Here is a 14534-nt window from a genome sequence, read left to right as displayed (position 1 = left end):
CCAGCAACACCCCCCCCCCCAACAGTAGCACCTCCTTCAGCAGATCCTGATGGTGGATGATGGCGGTGCTCCTGCCAGGAGGATGATCCTGCGGATGGATGATGGGGGTGATACTGCCAGGGGGGATGGCCAGTTGCACCCTCATCATCCTCCAGCAACATCCCCCAGTAGTAGCACCCCCATCATCCACTAGCAACACCACCAAAAAACCCCTCCCGTGGTAATAGCATCAGCTAACGGATGTTGAGGGGTGTTACTGCGGTTTTGGTATTATATTACGAGGGTGCACTGTATGGCAACGTTAAATTCAGAGGGCGCAGTTTGTGGTAGTATTATATTCAGAGGATACAGTGGGTGGTAGTATTATATTCAGGGGTACAGTGTGAGGCGGTATTATACTCAGGGGTACAGTATGTGGTAGATTTATATTCAGAGGGTACAGTATGTGATGGTATTATATTCAGAATGAACAGTGTGTGGTAGTATTATATTCAGAGGGTACAGTGTGTGGCGGTATTATATTCAGGGGTACAGTATGTGGTAGATTTATATTCAGAGGGCACAGTATGTGATGGTATTATATTCAGATTGTACAGTGTGTGGTAGTATTATATTCAGAGGGTACAGTGTGTGGCGGTATTATATTCAGGGGTACAGTATGTGGCAGATTTATATTCAGAGTGTACAGTATGTGTTGGTATTATATTCAGAATGTACAGTGTGTGGTAGTATTATATTCAGTGGGTATGGTGTATGGAAGGTTTATAATCAAAGAGTATAGTGTATAGTAGTATTATATTTAGAGGATACAGTGTCTGGCAGGTTTATAATAATACTTGTTTTCATATAGAGGATGAGAATGCGCTGACATAGTGAGGAGACGTCTGGGCGTCACATTCTACAGACAGAAGTTTTAGCTGGACCAGGCGGTATGTACCATCTGAATTAGATAAGGAAAGACTTTAGAGAAGACGTCACCTGTAGTCACTGATATCATTGTGTATTCTCCTCCCTATAGAGAAGACGTCACCTGTAGTCACTGATATCATTGTGTATTCTCCTCACTATAGAGAAGATGTCACCTGTAGTCACTGATATCATTGTACATTCTCCTCACTATAGAGAAGATGTCACCTGTAGTCACTGATATCATTGTGTATTCTCCTCACTATAGAGAAGACGTCACCTGTAGTCCCTGATATCATTGTGTATTCTCCTCACTATAGAGAAGACGTCACCTGTAGTCACTGATATCATTGTGTATTCTCCTCACTATAGAGAAGACATCACCTGTAGTCACTGATATCATTGTACATTCTCCTCACTATAGAGAAGACGTCACCTGTAGTCACTGATATCATTGTGTATTCTCCTCACTATAGAGAAGACATCACCTGTAGTCACTGATATCATTGTGTATTCTCCTCACTATAGAGAAGACATCACCTGTAGTCACTGATATCATTGTGTATTCTCCTCACTATAGAGAAGACGTCACCTGTAGTCACTGATATCATTGTACATTCTCCTCACTATAGAGAAGACATCACCTGTAGTCACTGATATCATTGTGTATTCTCCTCACTATAGAGAAGACATCACCTGTAGTCACTGATATCATTGTGTATTCTCCTCACTATAGAGAAGACGTCACCTGTAGTCACTGATATCATTGTACATTCTCCTCACTATAGAGAAGACATCACCTGTAATCACTGATATCATTGTGTATTCTCCTCACTATAGAGAAGACATCACCTGTAGTCACTGATATCATTGTGTATTCTTCTCACTATAGAGAAGACGTCACCTGTAATCACTGATATTGTACATTCTCCTCTCTGTGTCCTATCAGAGCTGTAGTCACTAGTAAGTTCTACAGTTATGGTGAGTGAAACTACAACTCCCAGCATAACCTTACTCTACTGGAAAACATTTTTTTTTATCAATTGGTGCTACAAAGTTAAACAGATTTGTAAATTACTTCTATTTAAAAATCTTAATCCTTCCAGTACTTATTAGCTGCTGTATAAGTGATTCACAGGAAGTTCTTTTCTTTTTTAATTTATTTTCTGTCTGACCACAGTGCTCTGTGCTGACACCTTTGTCCATGTCAAGAACTGTCCATAGTAGGAGCAAATCCCCATAGCAAACCTATCCTGCTCTGGACAGTTCCTGACATGGACAGAGGTGTCAGCAAATAGCACTGTGGTCAGACTGGAAAGAACTACACAACTTCCTGTGGAGCATACAGCAGCTGATAAGTACTGTAAGGATTAAGATTTTAAATAGAAGTAATTTAAAAATCTGTTTAACTTTCTGGCACCAGTTGACATAAAAGTAAATGTTTTCCAGTGGAGTACCCCTTTAAGTAATTATGGGAGCTGTATATTTAAATGGTGAAATCTTCTTTAACACTTTCCTATTCTGTGGCAACTGGTATATCTGATTATTATACTGGAATTTCTCACAATGCGCTACACCAGTGGTCAACAGGCTAAAAACTTACTGAGGGGGGGGGGGGGGGTGACACCATTTTCTACCGCATCGGGTGACACCAACCCTAGCAACGCCACTGGCAGTACCCAAGAGGGTTTCATAACCCCTTACATTTAAAGATCAATGTTGACATTTGCATTAAGCATGTATTTAGGTACTGCTAAACTTCAAAAAATTATAGGCCCAAGGCAAGAAGCATCAGTTTTCCCCATATTAGGAGCATAGTTGTCCCCCAGATTAGGCAGTATAGATGTCACCCAGATTAGGCAGCATACATGTCCCCAAGATTAGGAGCATAGTTTTCCCCCAGATAAGGAGCATAGTTGTCCCCCAGATTAGGCAGCATAGATGTCCCCCAGATTAGGAGCATACTTGTCCCCCAGAGTAGGCATCTTAGAATTCCCCCAGATTAGGCAGCATAGATGTCACCCAGATTAGGCAGCAGAGATGTTCCCCAGATTAGGGAGCATAGTTGTCCCCCAGATTACAGACAAAGAATAAGTCAGCCAGCACTTTAGTTGATACCAAACTATTATATGGACCTGGTCCCCCAGAGTAGGTATCTTAGATGTCCCCCAGATTAGGCATCTTAGATGTCCCCCAGATTAGGTAGCATAGATGTCACCCAGATTAGGCAGCATATATGTCCCCCAGATTAGAAGCATACTTGTCCCCCAGATTAGGCAGCATAGATGTCCACCAGATTAGGAGTTTAGTTGTCCCCCAGATTAGGAGCATAGTTGTCCCCCAGACAAGGAGCATAGTTGTCCCCCAGACTAGGCAGCATAGATGTCACCAAGATTAGGCAGCATAGATGTCCCCCAGATTTGGCAGCATAGATGTCCCCCAGATTAGGCAGCATAGTTGTCCCCCAGATTAGGCAGCATAGATGTCCCCCAGATTAGGAGCATACTTGTCCCCCAGAGTAGGCAACATAGATGTCCCCCAGATTAGAAGCATACTTGTCCTCCAGATTAGGCAGCATAGATGTCCACCAGATTAGGAGTTTAGTTGTTCCCCAGATTAGGAGCATAGTTGTCCCCCATATTAGGCAGCATAGATGTCACCCAGATTAGGCAGCATAGATGTCCCCCAGATTAGGCAGCATAGTTGTCCCCCAATCAGTGCGGGCCGGTCAGAGCCAATCAAAGGGCCGTATGTGGTAAGCAGGCCATACAATGCCCAGGTCTGCCCCAGAGGGTTTCATAACTAACCACAATAGAGAAAATTTTGTTGTACGAGCATGGTCAATCTACTCAGACCCATCTGTCATTGGTGGCTGGAAATCCTGGCTGATCCATCCCTGATTCATCTTGACAAACGTCAGTCTCTCCACATTTTTAGTGGACAGACGAGTTCGCCTTGGGGTGACTATGGCCCCGGCCGCACTTAACATCCGCTCTGATGGCACACTACTGGCCGGGCAGGACAGCTTTTCCAGGGCAAACTCCGCTAGTTGCGGCCATAAATCGAGTTTGGCAGCCCAGAAGTCCAGCGGATCTTCGACGGTTGTTGGCAGGGTCATGTCGAGGTAAGCCACCACCTGCTGGTTCAGGTCCTGCTCCATGTCCACCTGCTGCTGATGAGTAGCTTCACTATGCGGCTGAAGGAAGCTACTCATCAGCGACTGTAAACTCAGGCTGCTGCTGATTGAGCCGGTACTGCTCCTGCCACCCCTCCCCTCCCCAGCAGCCGTGGCAGTGGAAGGTGAGTGCAGAGGGCCCCCCGAATCAGACCTGCGAGTGGATGGACCATGTGGCCGATCGACTACGTAGAAGCTCCCTGTAGTAGGTCAGTTTGTCCTCCCTCTCAGTGGGTGTAAAAAAGGCCCCCATTCTGGGCCGGTAGCGAGGGTCTAATAAGGTAGAGATCCAGAAATATCTCGCTGACTCAGCATGCATCGTGTAATTTGTGACAGTGACTCACTGGGACTACCTGCCTCCATCTCCACTGCATACTGCCACGGTGTGTCTGGGTCCTCTGTCTCGCCTCCCTCGTAATAACCCTCTAGCTCCTCTGGCTGCTCCTGCTCCTCCTCTCCTGTCCAATGACCAGAAACACCGGCCATCTCATCCACCGTAAACTGTGCTCCGCTCTGCCCCTCATCATCCTCCTCCAGTTCATCCCCCACAGGACTCATGTAGCCTTCTGATGTAGGCGCAACATTTCCATTGCCATGACCAGCCATGTTTTCAATAATTTTTTGGAGTAAATGTAGGAGTGGAATTACGTCTTTCATGACTAACAAAAAATGTGGCTTCCTCAAAGGGCCTCAGCAAACAGCAGGTGTCACGTATGAGCTGCCACTCGTTCACATTGAAGTTACACAGGGGAGTACTCCTATCTGCTTGTATCATCAAAAAATCCGTGATGGCTTTTCTTTGTTCGTATAGTCTGTCCAACATATGGAGGGTGGAATTCCAACGTGTGGCAACGTCACAAATGAGACTATGTTGTGGGATACCGTTCTGACGCTGCAGCTCAAGCAAAGTGTGCTTGGCGGTGTACGAGTGGCTGAAGTGCATGAAGTGCATGCACAGTTTCCTTGCCATTGTCAGGACGTCTTGCAAATGGGGTGAAGACTTGATGAACTTCTTGACAACCAGATTCAACACGTGTGCCATGCAGGGCGAATGGTTCACACTTCCTTGTCGCAGCGCGGCCACAATGTTCTTCCCATTGTCGGTCACCATGGTTCCCATTTCCAGATTTCGTGGAGTAAGCCATACTCGGATTTCTTCCCTAATGAACTTTAGCAGTTCCTCCCCTGTGTGACTCCGTTCGCCAAGGCAAACCATGTGAAGGACGGCTTGACACCGCTGTGCCCTACACACGTGGTATGATGAAGGGCCACAGAGATTAGGACGTGCAGTGGAGGCCGAGGACACGGGGGAGGAGGAGGCACACACTGTAAAAGGACCAACTGCCTGGGAACGAGAGCGTGGAGGAGGAAGCGGTGTGACCTCTCCAAGTTGCTGTTGTGGCTGTGCAGGAACAACATTTACCAGTGGGCCGTAAAAGACATGTATTGTCCCTGCCCGTAGTTACAGCTCCACAAGTTGGCGCTGCCGTGCACTTTTGAACACACCGACAGGCTCAGGGACTGGCCGACCTTCTCTTGTACAAACTTATGCAGGGCTGGTACTGCCTTCTTCGCAAAGAAATGACAGCTTGGGACTCTCCACCTCGGCTCGGCACAAGCCATCAATTCCCTGAAAGCTGCAGAGTCCACCAGTTGGAAAGGGAGGGACTGCAACAGCAGCAACTTGGACAGGAGCACATTCAACTTCTGCGCCTTTGGATGAGTGGGCGCATACTGTTGTCTCTTGGACATGGCTTCGCCGATCGATTGTTGGCGGAATGGCTGACTATGAGCGGAAGAAGCAGGAGCGCAAGAAGGAGGGTTTGACACAATGCTCCCTTCTGCTGAGGTGGTGGAGCCTTGGCTGGATGACGGAGGCAGCGGATGGCCACTGGGTGATGCGGCAGGCTGGACCACTACATCAGAGCCACGGTTATCCCAGGTCGCTTTATGGTGGCGAATCATGTGCTGACGCAGGGCCGTGGTGCCGAGATTGGGACCCTGGCCACGCTTCACCTTTGTGCCGACAGATTTTGCATGTGACTACGCTAAGGTCCTCCGGATTCTTTATGAAGAACAACCACACCGCAGAGTAGCTGATTTTCCCACCCGCAGTCCGCACTATTTCACTGCTATTGGCGCTGTCTCCAGGAACCCCTATTCCACTACCTCCCTGAATGGTAGCTTGCCGCGAAGCAGGTGGTCTCCCCCTGGCACGTTTGGCTCCTGAATTTCCACTACTGCCACCACCACGATGATTGCCAACCATGCTACCGCCTTGCTGCCTCATAGACAAAGAGCAAATCTCTTCTGATGATGATGAAGCCCCGGCTTCTGCACCCGGCTCCCAATTGCGATCGGCTTCATCATCATCAAAAGATGTGTCTGCCTCAGGACCCTGAACAATTGAAACACCGCCTCCCACGTCACTCTCCGCATCACTACTTGCCCGCCTTGCGGAGCAAGCGACGCATGTCTCCTCACATTCTTGGCTGCCCATTAGCTGCTGACTGTCCTCTATTACATCATCCTCAATAAATAGTGGAGCTGAACCGAAAGCATGAGATACTTCTTTGGGAGAGGGAACAGCATAGGACAAAGGCAAAGGGGTTACGGGGACTGCTCCCGGGCCATGCCAACTGAGGGTTGTGTCTGAGGAACCCACCGACTCTTGACTGGGGTTGTGAGACGTCGCTTGTGATGATGGGGATGAGTGTGCAAACCAATTGACGAGGAGAGATGGGTCACCAAAATATGAGCAGGCTCAGCAATATCAATTAGAAAAAGGGGTGCTGCTATACGTATCAAATATAACACAATATCCAGAAGAAAAAGAAACACGCAAAACAGCGCACACCCATATAAAGTAAATATCAAAAAGTTCTCTTTATTAATACATATATCAAAAAGACAGACAAGATCATTAAAATCCCTTAAAAAGGCCAAAAGCAGCCAAAGCACAAAACGGGGTGAGCCCCCTCAGCCAGGGAACCCCACCCAGGGCACCTGCCTATTACAATACATCAATAACGTCACTATGATATACACATAAGCTGCCACATAGTACTATATTCATCTCAACAGCCCATATACAACCTGTATTCTCATGTAGCATAAGTATGATAAGATGACACAGGACGGTTAATGGAGGAGTTACCAGGCAGGTGCCCCCCTAAAGACCCCACACGTTCCGTTGCCGGAAAAAAACTATTTTTTTTTGTTGTATACACCAGCCGGTTTATACTAATGTGTGGAATAGCACTGAATTTAGCACAGAGACAGAAACACAGGTACTAAATAGTACACTACTTGGTTGTATGTATGCCCTTTGCAATGATGAGCGCACTGTTAATCGTATTTGTACGCAGGAAAAACTTTTTTTTTCTTTAATACAGCGGCAGGTGTATAACCTGTGGTGTAACACTGAATTTAGCACAGAGACAGAAAAAAAGGTAGTAAATGGTACGCTATTTGCTTGAATGTAGGCCCTTTGCAATGATAAGGCCACTGAAAAAGCGTATTTGTACTCTGGAAAACCTTTTTTTTTTCTTTAATACACCGGCAGGTGTATAACGTGTGGTAGAACACTTAATTTAGCACAGAGACAGAAAAAAAGGTGGTATATGGTACGCTATTTGCTTGTATGTAGGCCCTTTGCAATCATAAGGCCGCTGTTAAGCGTATTTGTACTCAGGAAAAACTTATTTTTTTCTTTAATACACCGGCAGGTGTATAACGTGTGGTATAACATTGAATTTAGCACAGAGACTGAGTAACAGGTGAGAAATGGTAAAAAGGCACTAAAGTCCACACTAATATGACTTATTTCTGAACAGCAGCAGGACCCAACTGGGCAGCACCACAGAATTTTTTTTTTTTACAGGGATTAAACCCTAAATTGCACTCTGTCACACAATTGTGAGAATCAGATTTGTGGAGCAACAGAAAAAACTCAATTGGGCTGAAAAAAGAGGAGATTAGATGCTCCATACAGGTAAAACAGCTGTGAGATCTATGACGCAGGTGACTGCTATGCAGCACCTCTATGCCTGCTATATGGAGTAAGGAGAATACAAGGTTTTGCTAGAATCGTTCTCGGTCAGAACTGCAGCAACACTGTGCCCTGTATCTTTCCCTAATGCTGATTTCACCACTACTCGTAGCGGTCGGATGCTGTATAACGCCGTTGTATGCGATCAGCACACAGACGTGCAATCACTTCCTTTCCCTATTTCGTGCACAGGAGAAATGACCAGAGGGAAGATGGCCACCGATTATATAGGGCTGTTACATCACAGGGGTCAGTGAACACTGATAGGCTGCATCTCACATGTGATTCAGGGTCAGCCCGCCTACCTTCATTCCCGCTGCTGTTTCCCGCCCTCTCATAATCCCCTGCCCCATGTACTCACATGTGGATCCGCCATCTTAGGTCTCCAATAGCCTGGAATGCTGTAAAATGGTGTTTAATGAAGCGATTCGTGCGATAGAATCGCGACGATATTCGTATTAGTTGCGAATCAAATTTTTTATGAAATTCTTAACGAATTTGGGTTCGTCAACTTCGATTCGCTCATCTCTAGAAGATATTACAATATGTCTTCATTAATGATTATGAACAAGATATTAAAAGTTTTTGTTGATGACAGGTACTCTTTAAGGACTCAACGTTTTCCGTTTTTGCATCCTCATCACCTTCTAAAAATCATAACGCTTTCAATTTTTCACCTAAAATTCCATATGGTGGCTTATTTTTTGCGCCAACAATTCTACTTTGCAGTAACATTAGTCATTTTGCCAAAACGGAAAAAAAATTCATTATGCAACATAATTGAAGAAAATGTTTTGGTAAAAATTACACCTTATCTTTATTCTGTAGGTCCATACGGTTAAAATGATACCCTATTTTTATAGGTTTGATTTTGTCGTACTTCAGAAAAAAAATCATAACTACATTCAGGAAAATTTATATGTTTAAAATTGTCATCTTCTGACCCCTATACCTTTTTTATTTTTCCGTGTATGGGCCGGTATGAGGGCAAATTTTTTGTGCAGTGTTCTGAAGTTTTTGTCGGGTACCATTTTTGCATTGATCTGCCTTTTTGATCGCTTTTCATTTAATTTTTTATGATATAAAAAGTCACCAAAAATATGCTATTTTGGACTTTGGAACTTTTTTGCGCATACGCCATTGACCGTGCGGTTTAATTAATGATATATTTTTATAGTTCGGACATTTACACACGCGGCGATACCACATATGTTTATTTTTTAGACTTGTGCACTAGAAAAATTTTCGTTTAATTTCGTTTCGTTTTTTCGTTTTGGAAAAAAATTTCGGTTTGGCAATATTTTCGGTTTAGATTTTTCGGATACATTCGGTATTCGGGTATTCGTGTTGTTTTTTTTCGGATACATTCGGTATTTGGGTACATTCGGTAAATCTTTAGTCTTTTTTTGGACTTTAGCGATCCTAATAAATAATGGAGATACCTTTTTTATTAAAATTTCGCAGGGTATCATAAAAAAATCATAATAAAAAAGATACAGTGGTGATGAAAAAAATGTGTTTATATATGGCCGTGCAGGGGACCATAGAAGAGCGGCCGCCGCATTCATACATTATACAGGAGGATCGCAGCGGCTGTCAGGAGTGATACCCGCAGTGATCTTCCCTTTACTACAAGTACTACCACTCCCAACATGGAGTACACTCTGCTCCATGCTGGGAGCTGTAGTACCTGCATTAATAGACAGATCGCAGCGGGTGTCAGAAGTTACACTCGCTGCCATATGTCTATTAATGCAGGTACTACAGCTCCCAGCATGGAGCAGAGTGTGCTCCATGTTGGGAGTATTAGTACCTGCAATAAGGGACAGATCCCAGGGATGTCACTCCTCCTGACACCCGCTGCGATCCTCCTGATGTGAATGTCGGGATCAGCTGTTCTCAGGGCTACAGAGCCAGGAGAACAGCTGACGCTGAGCCGTAGGTATACATCCTATATCTACTGCCCAGCAAGAACTTACAGTGAGCCTGCAATGTGTATATACAGTATACACATTGCTGGCTCACTTAACCCCTTGCTGAGCTGTGCGCTATGCGCAAGCCCAGCAAGGGAAGAGTTAACTTACACTGCTGGACAGTGTAGGTTAACCCTTTGTGCGGTATACACTTTATACAGCTATCTATAGATAGCTGTATACAGAGGACAAAGTCCAGCTTACTTCCCTCGAGTCCCGGGCCGGGTTCGTGTAGCTCCGCCCCTAGTGATGACGTCATTAGGGGCGGAGCTACAGAAGGGAACAAGGCTAGTTTATCTGAAGCTCTGTTCACATTGTACGTTTTGTATAATGTGAACAGACCCTTCTGGCAGTGTCTACCCAGACAGGGAGACTCCAGCTGTTGCTAAACTACAACTCCCAGCATGCCCAGACAGCCAAAGGCTGTCTGGGCATGCTGGGAGTTGTAGTTTTGCACCAATTGGTAGCTCCCTGTTTGGGTAGACATTGCATCATGGGTGCTCTCCCCAGCGGACAGCGCCAAAAATGTCATAACCAATTTTTTGTGTTTTTTTTTCTTCTCGTTTCAGATCCGTGTATGCAGAGGATTACTGCGGATTCGATGGATTACGGCGGATTATTTTTTTTCCCTTTAATAAAATGGTTAACGAGGGCTGTGGGGGAGTGTTTTTTTAAATAAAATAATTTTTCCAATGTGTTGTGTTTTTTTTTTTTTTTATTGAATTTTCAGGGTTAGTAGCGGAAGCTGTCTTATTGACGGAATCCATTACTAGGCCAGGGCTTAGTGCTAGCCCCCAAAACAGCTAGCGCTAACCCCCAATTATTACCCCGGTACCCACCGCCACAGGGGTGCCGGGAAGAGCCGGTACCAACAGGCCCGGAGCGTCAAAAATGGCGCTCCTGGACCTAGGCGGTAACAGGCTGGCGTTATTTAGGCTGGGGAGGGCCAGTAACAATGGTCCTCACCCACCCTGGTAATGTCAGGCTGTTGCTGTTTGGTTGGTATTGTGCTGAGAATGAAAATACGGGGAACCCTATGCGTTTTTTTTTTTTTATTTAAATAAAAAAAATTAAAAAAAAACGCATAGGGTTCCCCGTATTTTCATTCTCAGCCAGATACCAACCAAACAGCAACAGCCTGACGTTACCAGGGTGGGCGAGGACCATTGTTACTGGCCCTCCCCAGCCTAAATAACGCCAGCCTGTTACCGCCTAGGCCCAGGAGCGCCATTTTGACGCTCCGGGCCTGTTGGTACCGGCTCTTCCCGGCACCCCTGTGGCGGTAGGTACCGGGGTAATAATTGGGGGTTAGCGCTAGCTGTTTTTGGGGCTAGCACTAAGCCCTGGCCTAGTAATGGATTCCGTCAATAAGACAGCGTCCACTACTAACCTTGAAAATTCAATAAAAAAAAAAAACACAACACATTGGAAAAATTATTTTATTTAAAAAAACACTCCCCCACAGCCCTCGTTAACCATTTTATTAAAGGAAAAAATAAATAATCCGCCGTAATCCATCGAATCCGCAGTAATCCTCTGCATACACGGATCTGAAACGAGAAGAAAAAAACACAAAAAATTGGTTATGACATTTTTGGCGCTGTCCGCTGGGGAGAGCACCCATGATGCAATGTCTACCCAAACAGGGAGCCACCAATTGGTGCAAAACTATAACTCCCAGCATGGCCAGACAGCCTTTGGCTGTCTGGGCATGCTGGGAGTTGTAGTTTAGCAACAGCTGGAGTCTCCCTGTCTGGGTAGACACTGCCAGAAGGGTCTGTTCACATTATACAAAACGTACAATGTGAACAGAGCTTCAGATTAATTAGCCTTGTTCCCTTCTGTAGCTCCGCCCCCTAATGACGTCATCACTAGGGGGCGGAGCTACACGAACCCCGCCCGGGACTCGAGGGAAGTAAGCTGGACTTCGTCTTCTGTATACACTGTATACAGCTATCTATAGATAGCTGTATATAGTGTATACCGCCCAAAGGGTTAACCTACACTGTCCAGCAGTGTAAGTTAACTCTTCCCTTGCTGGGCTTGCGCATAGCGCACAGCTCAGCAAGGGGTTAAGTGAGCCAGCAATGTGTATACTGTATACACTTTGCAAGCTCACTGTAAGTTCTTGCTGGGCAGTAGATATACGATGTATACCTACGGCTCAGCGTCAGCTGTTCTCCTGGCTCTGAAGCCCTGAGAACAGCTGATCCCGACATTCACATAAGGACGATCGCAGCGGTGTCAGGAGGAGTGACATCCCTGGGATCTGTCCCTTACTGCAGGTACTAATACTCCCAACATGGAGCACACTCTGCTCCATGCTGGGAGCTGTAGTACCTGCATTAATAGACATATGGCAGCGAGTGTAACCGCTGCGATCTGTCTATTAATACAGGTACTACAGTTCCCAGCATGGAGCAGAGTGTGCTCCATGTTGGGAGTATTAGTACTTGTAGTAAAGGAAAGATCACTGCAGGTATCACTCCTGACGCCCGCTGCGATCCTCCAGTATAATGTATGAATGCGGCGGCCGCTCTCCTATGGTCCCCTGCACGGCCGTATATATACACATATTCCTATTTCTCACAGAGAGCTGTGATTGGCTGGAACCATCTGGCCAATCACAGCTCTGCGGGAAATATGAATATGTGTACATATACGTGAGTGCAGGGGACCATAGAAGAGCAGCCAGCGCATCTATACATTATACAAGATGATCGCAAGGGACCCCTGCAATCTGTCAATTAGTACAGGTAACTACTACTCCCATCATGGAAGAGTGTGTTCCATGCTGGGAGTAGTAGTACTACCTAAAAAATGTTTTTAAAAAAAGTGAAAAACACGCACACACTACATTTTCATTATTGTTGGCTACATTTTTAGTGCTTTACCCGCTCACATAAATTGATCCCTGTTTAAAAATGAATAAACATTTCATAATAAAAAAGATACATTTCATTAGATACAATTTTTTCCATCACCACTGTATCTTTTTTCTTATGATTTTTTTATGATACCCTACGAAATTTTTATAAAAAAAGGTATCTCCATAATTTTTTAGGATCGCTAAAGTCCAAAAAAAGAATAAAAAGATTTACCGAATGTACCCGAATACCGAATGTATCCGAAAAATCAAACTATCTATATCCTTTTTATTATATTTGTTATCAGAATGAATTCTTCACGTTCGTTCACAGATAACGAATGCATTCGTTATTTACAGCATTATGGACGGGAAATAACGAATGTATTCGTTACTTTACTATTCGTATTATCGTGGCTATTCAGGAATGTTCAAAATATGTTTTCGTGCATTCGGATCGGTCCGAATGCACGAAAACGGTAAAATTCGTTAATTTAGACATTCGTGCCGAACCGAATTGCACATGTCTAGTTACTACTCCTTATATGACCAGGGCAGATGGTATATAGTTATAGAGCCCAGTTCATATAATAATAAGATGATATATGTACCAGGCTGTGACCAGTTAGTGCCCATCACATGCCAGTCTCATGACCTATTATCTCAGACATATAGGGAGAGATTGATCAAAACTTGTGCTGAGGAAAAGTGGACCCGTTTCCCATAGCAACCAATCAGACTGCTGATTTTATTTTTCAGAGGCCTTTTCAAAAATGAAAGAAGTGATCTGATTGGTTGCTATCGGCAACTGGTCAACTTTTTCTCTGCACAAGTTTCCATATATCTCCCTCAAACTTACAATTGGAGCAATATACAGCTATAATATACATTGGATGTGTAACTGAACAGAAATATGTGATGATATTAATGAAGGTTACAATGATTTAGAGTAGGGCTTGCCACTAGATGATCCGGAAAGTGAGGTATAACCTGAAATCAAAGCACGCACCCAGACACACAACAAGAAATAATACTCACAGACACTTAGACACACAACAAGAAGTACAAATAACATACCTGTAAGGCTCAAATATCTGTCAAAGGCTGCTCTGATAGTACAAGATGCTGCGGATGCTCCAACTGTTGGTCGAGTGAGTGATGGCTGGTCGTCAGGTCAACAGAAAAACATTCCGTGCAAGTGCCAGGAACCAACCAATCACAGGCCAGCTCACTTGTATCCAGACCGACCAATCATAGGCCAGATCACCAGTATCCAGACCAACCAACCTCAGGCCAGTTCTCCATTATACAGCTGATATGCTAGATAGATATTTGATACACATGTCATGTAGTTTTGGATTGATAACCAATATCCCTGCTAAAACCTCTATAATACAGGACATTGACATCGGTCCCCTATAATTATTAATGGAAGTGCCTGTCCTCAAAGAAAAAGCTGATCCTCAGTATATTTGCTATATATAATTTACATTTATAGACACCACACAGGTAAATCCGCATATGTGCTACTCCATGTCACCTGGGACCTCATCCAACTGCTCA

The 14534-nt window shown here is 44.7% G+C and overlaps 1 long non-coding RNA gene across 1 annotated transcript in view; it reads right to left on the bottom strand.

Moving 5' to 3' along the window:
- The window catches only part of LOC130282260 (uncharacterized), a 60549-nt gene extending 46426 nt beyond the window's left edge, over positions 1-14123 (bottom strand). Inside the window, exon 1 of the long non-coding RNA XR_008846307.1 lies at positions 14049-14123. This is a non-coding gene — a long non-coding RNA (uncharacterized LOC130282260). The remainder of the gene's footprint in view (positions 1-14048) is intronic.
- Positions 14124-14534: the final 411 nt, after the last annotated feature.

This window comes from Hyla sarda, chromosome 7, assembly GCF_029499605.1.
Source record: "Hyla sarda isolate aHylSar1 chromosome 7, aHylSar1.hap1, whole genome shotgun sequence".
In the NCBI taxonomy this organism is placed as follows: domain Eukaryota; kingdom Metazoa; phylum Chordata; class Amphibia; order Anura; family Hylidae; genus Hyla; species Hyla sarda.
Note: the sequence above shows the minus strand (reverse complement) of the source record. Positions and strands in the feature narration are given on the sequence as shown.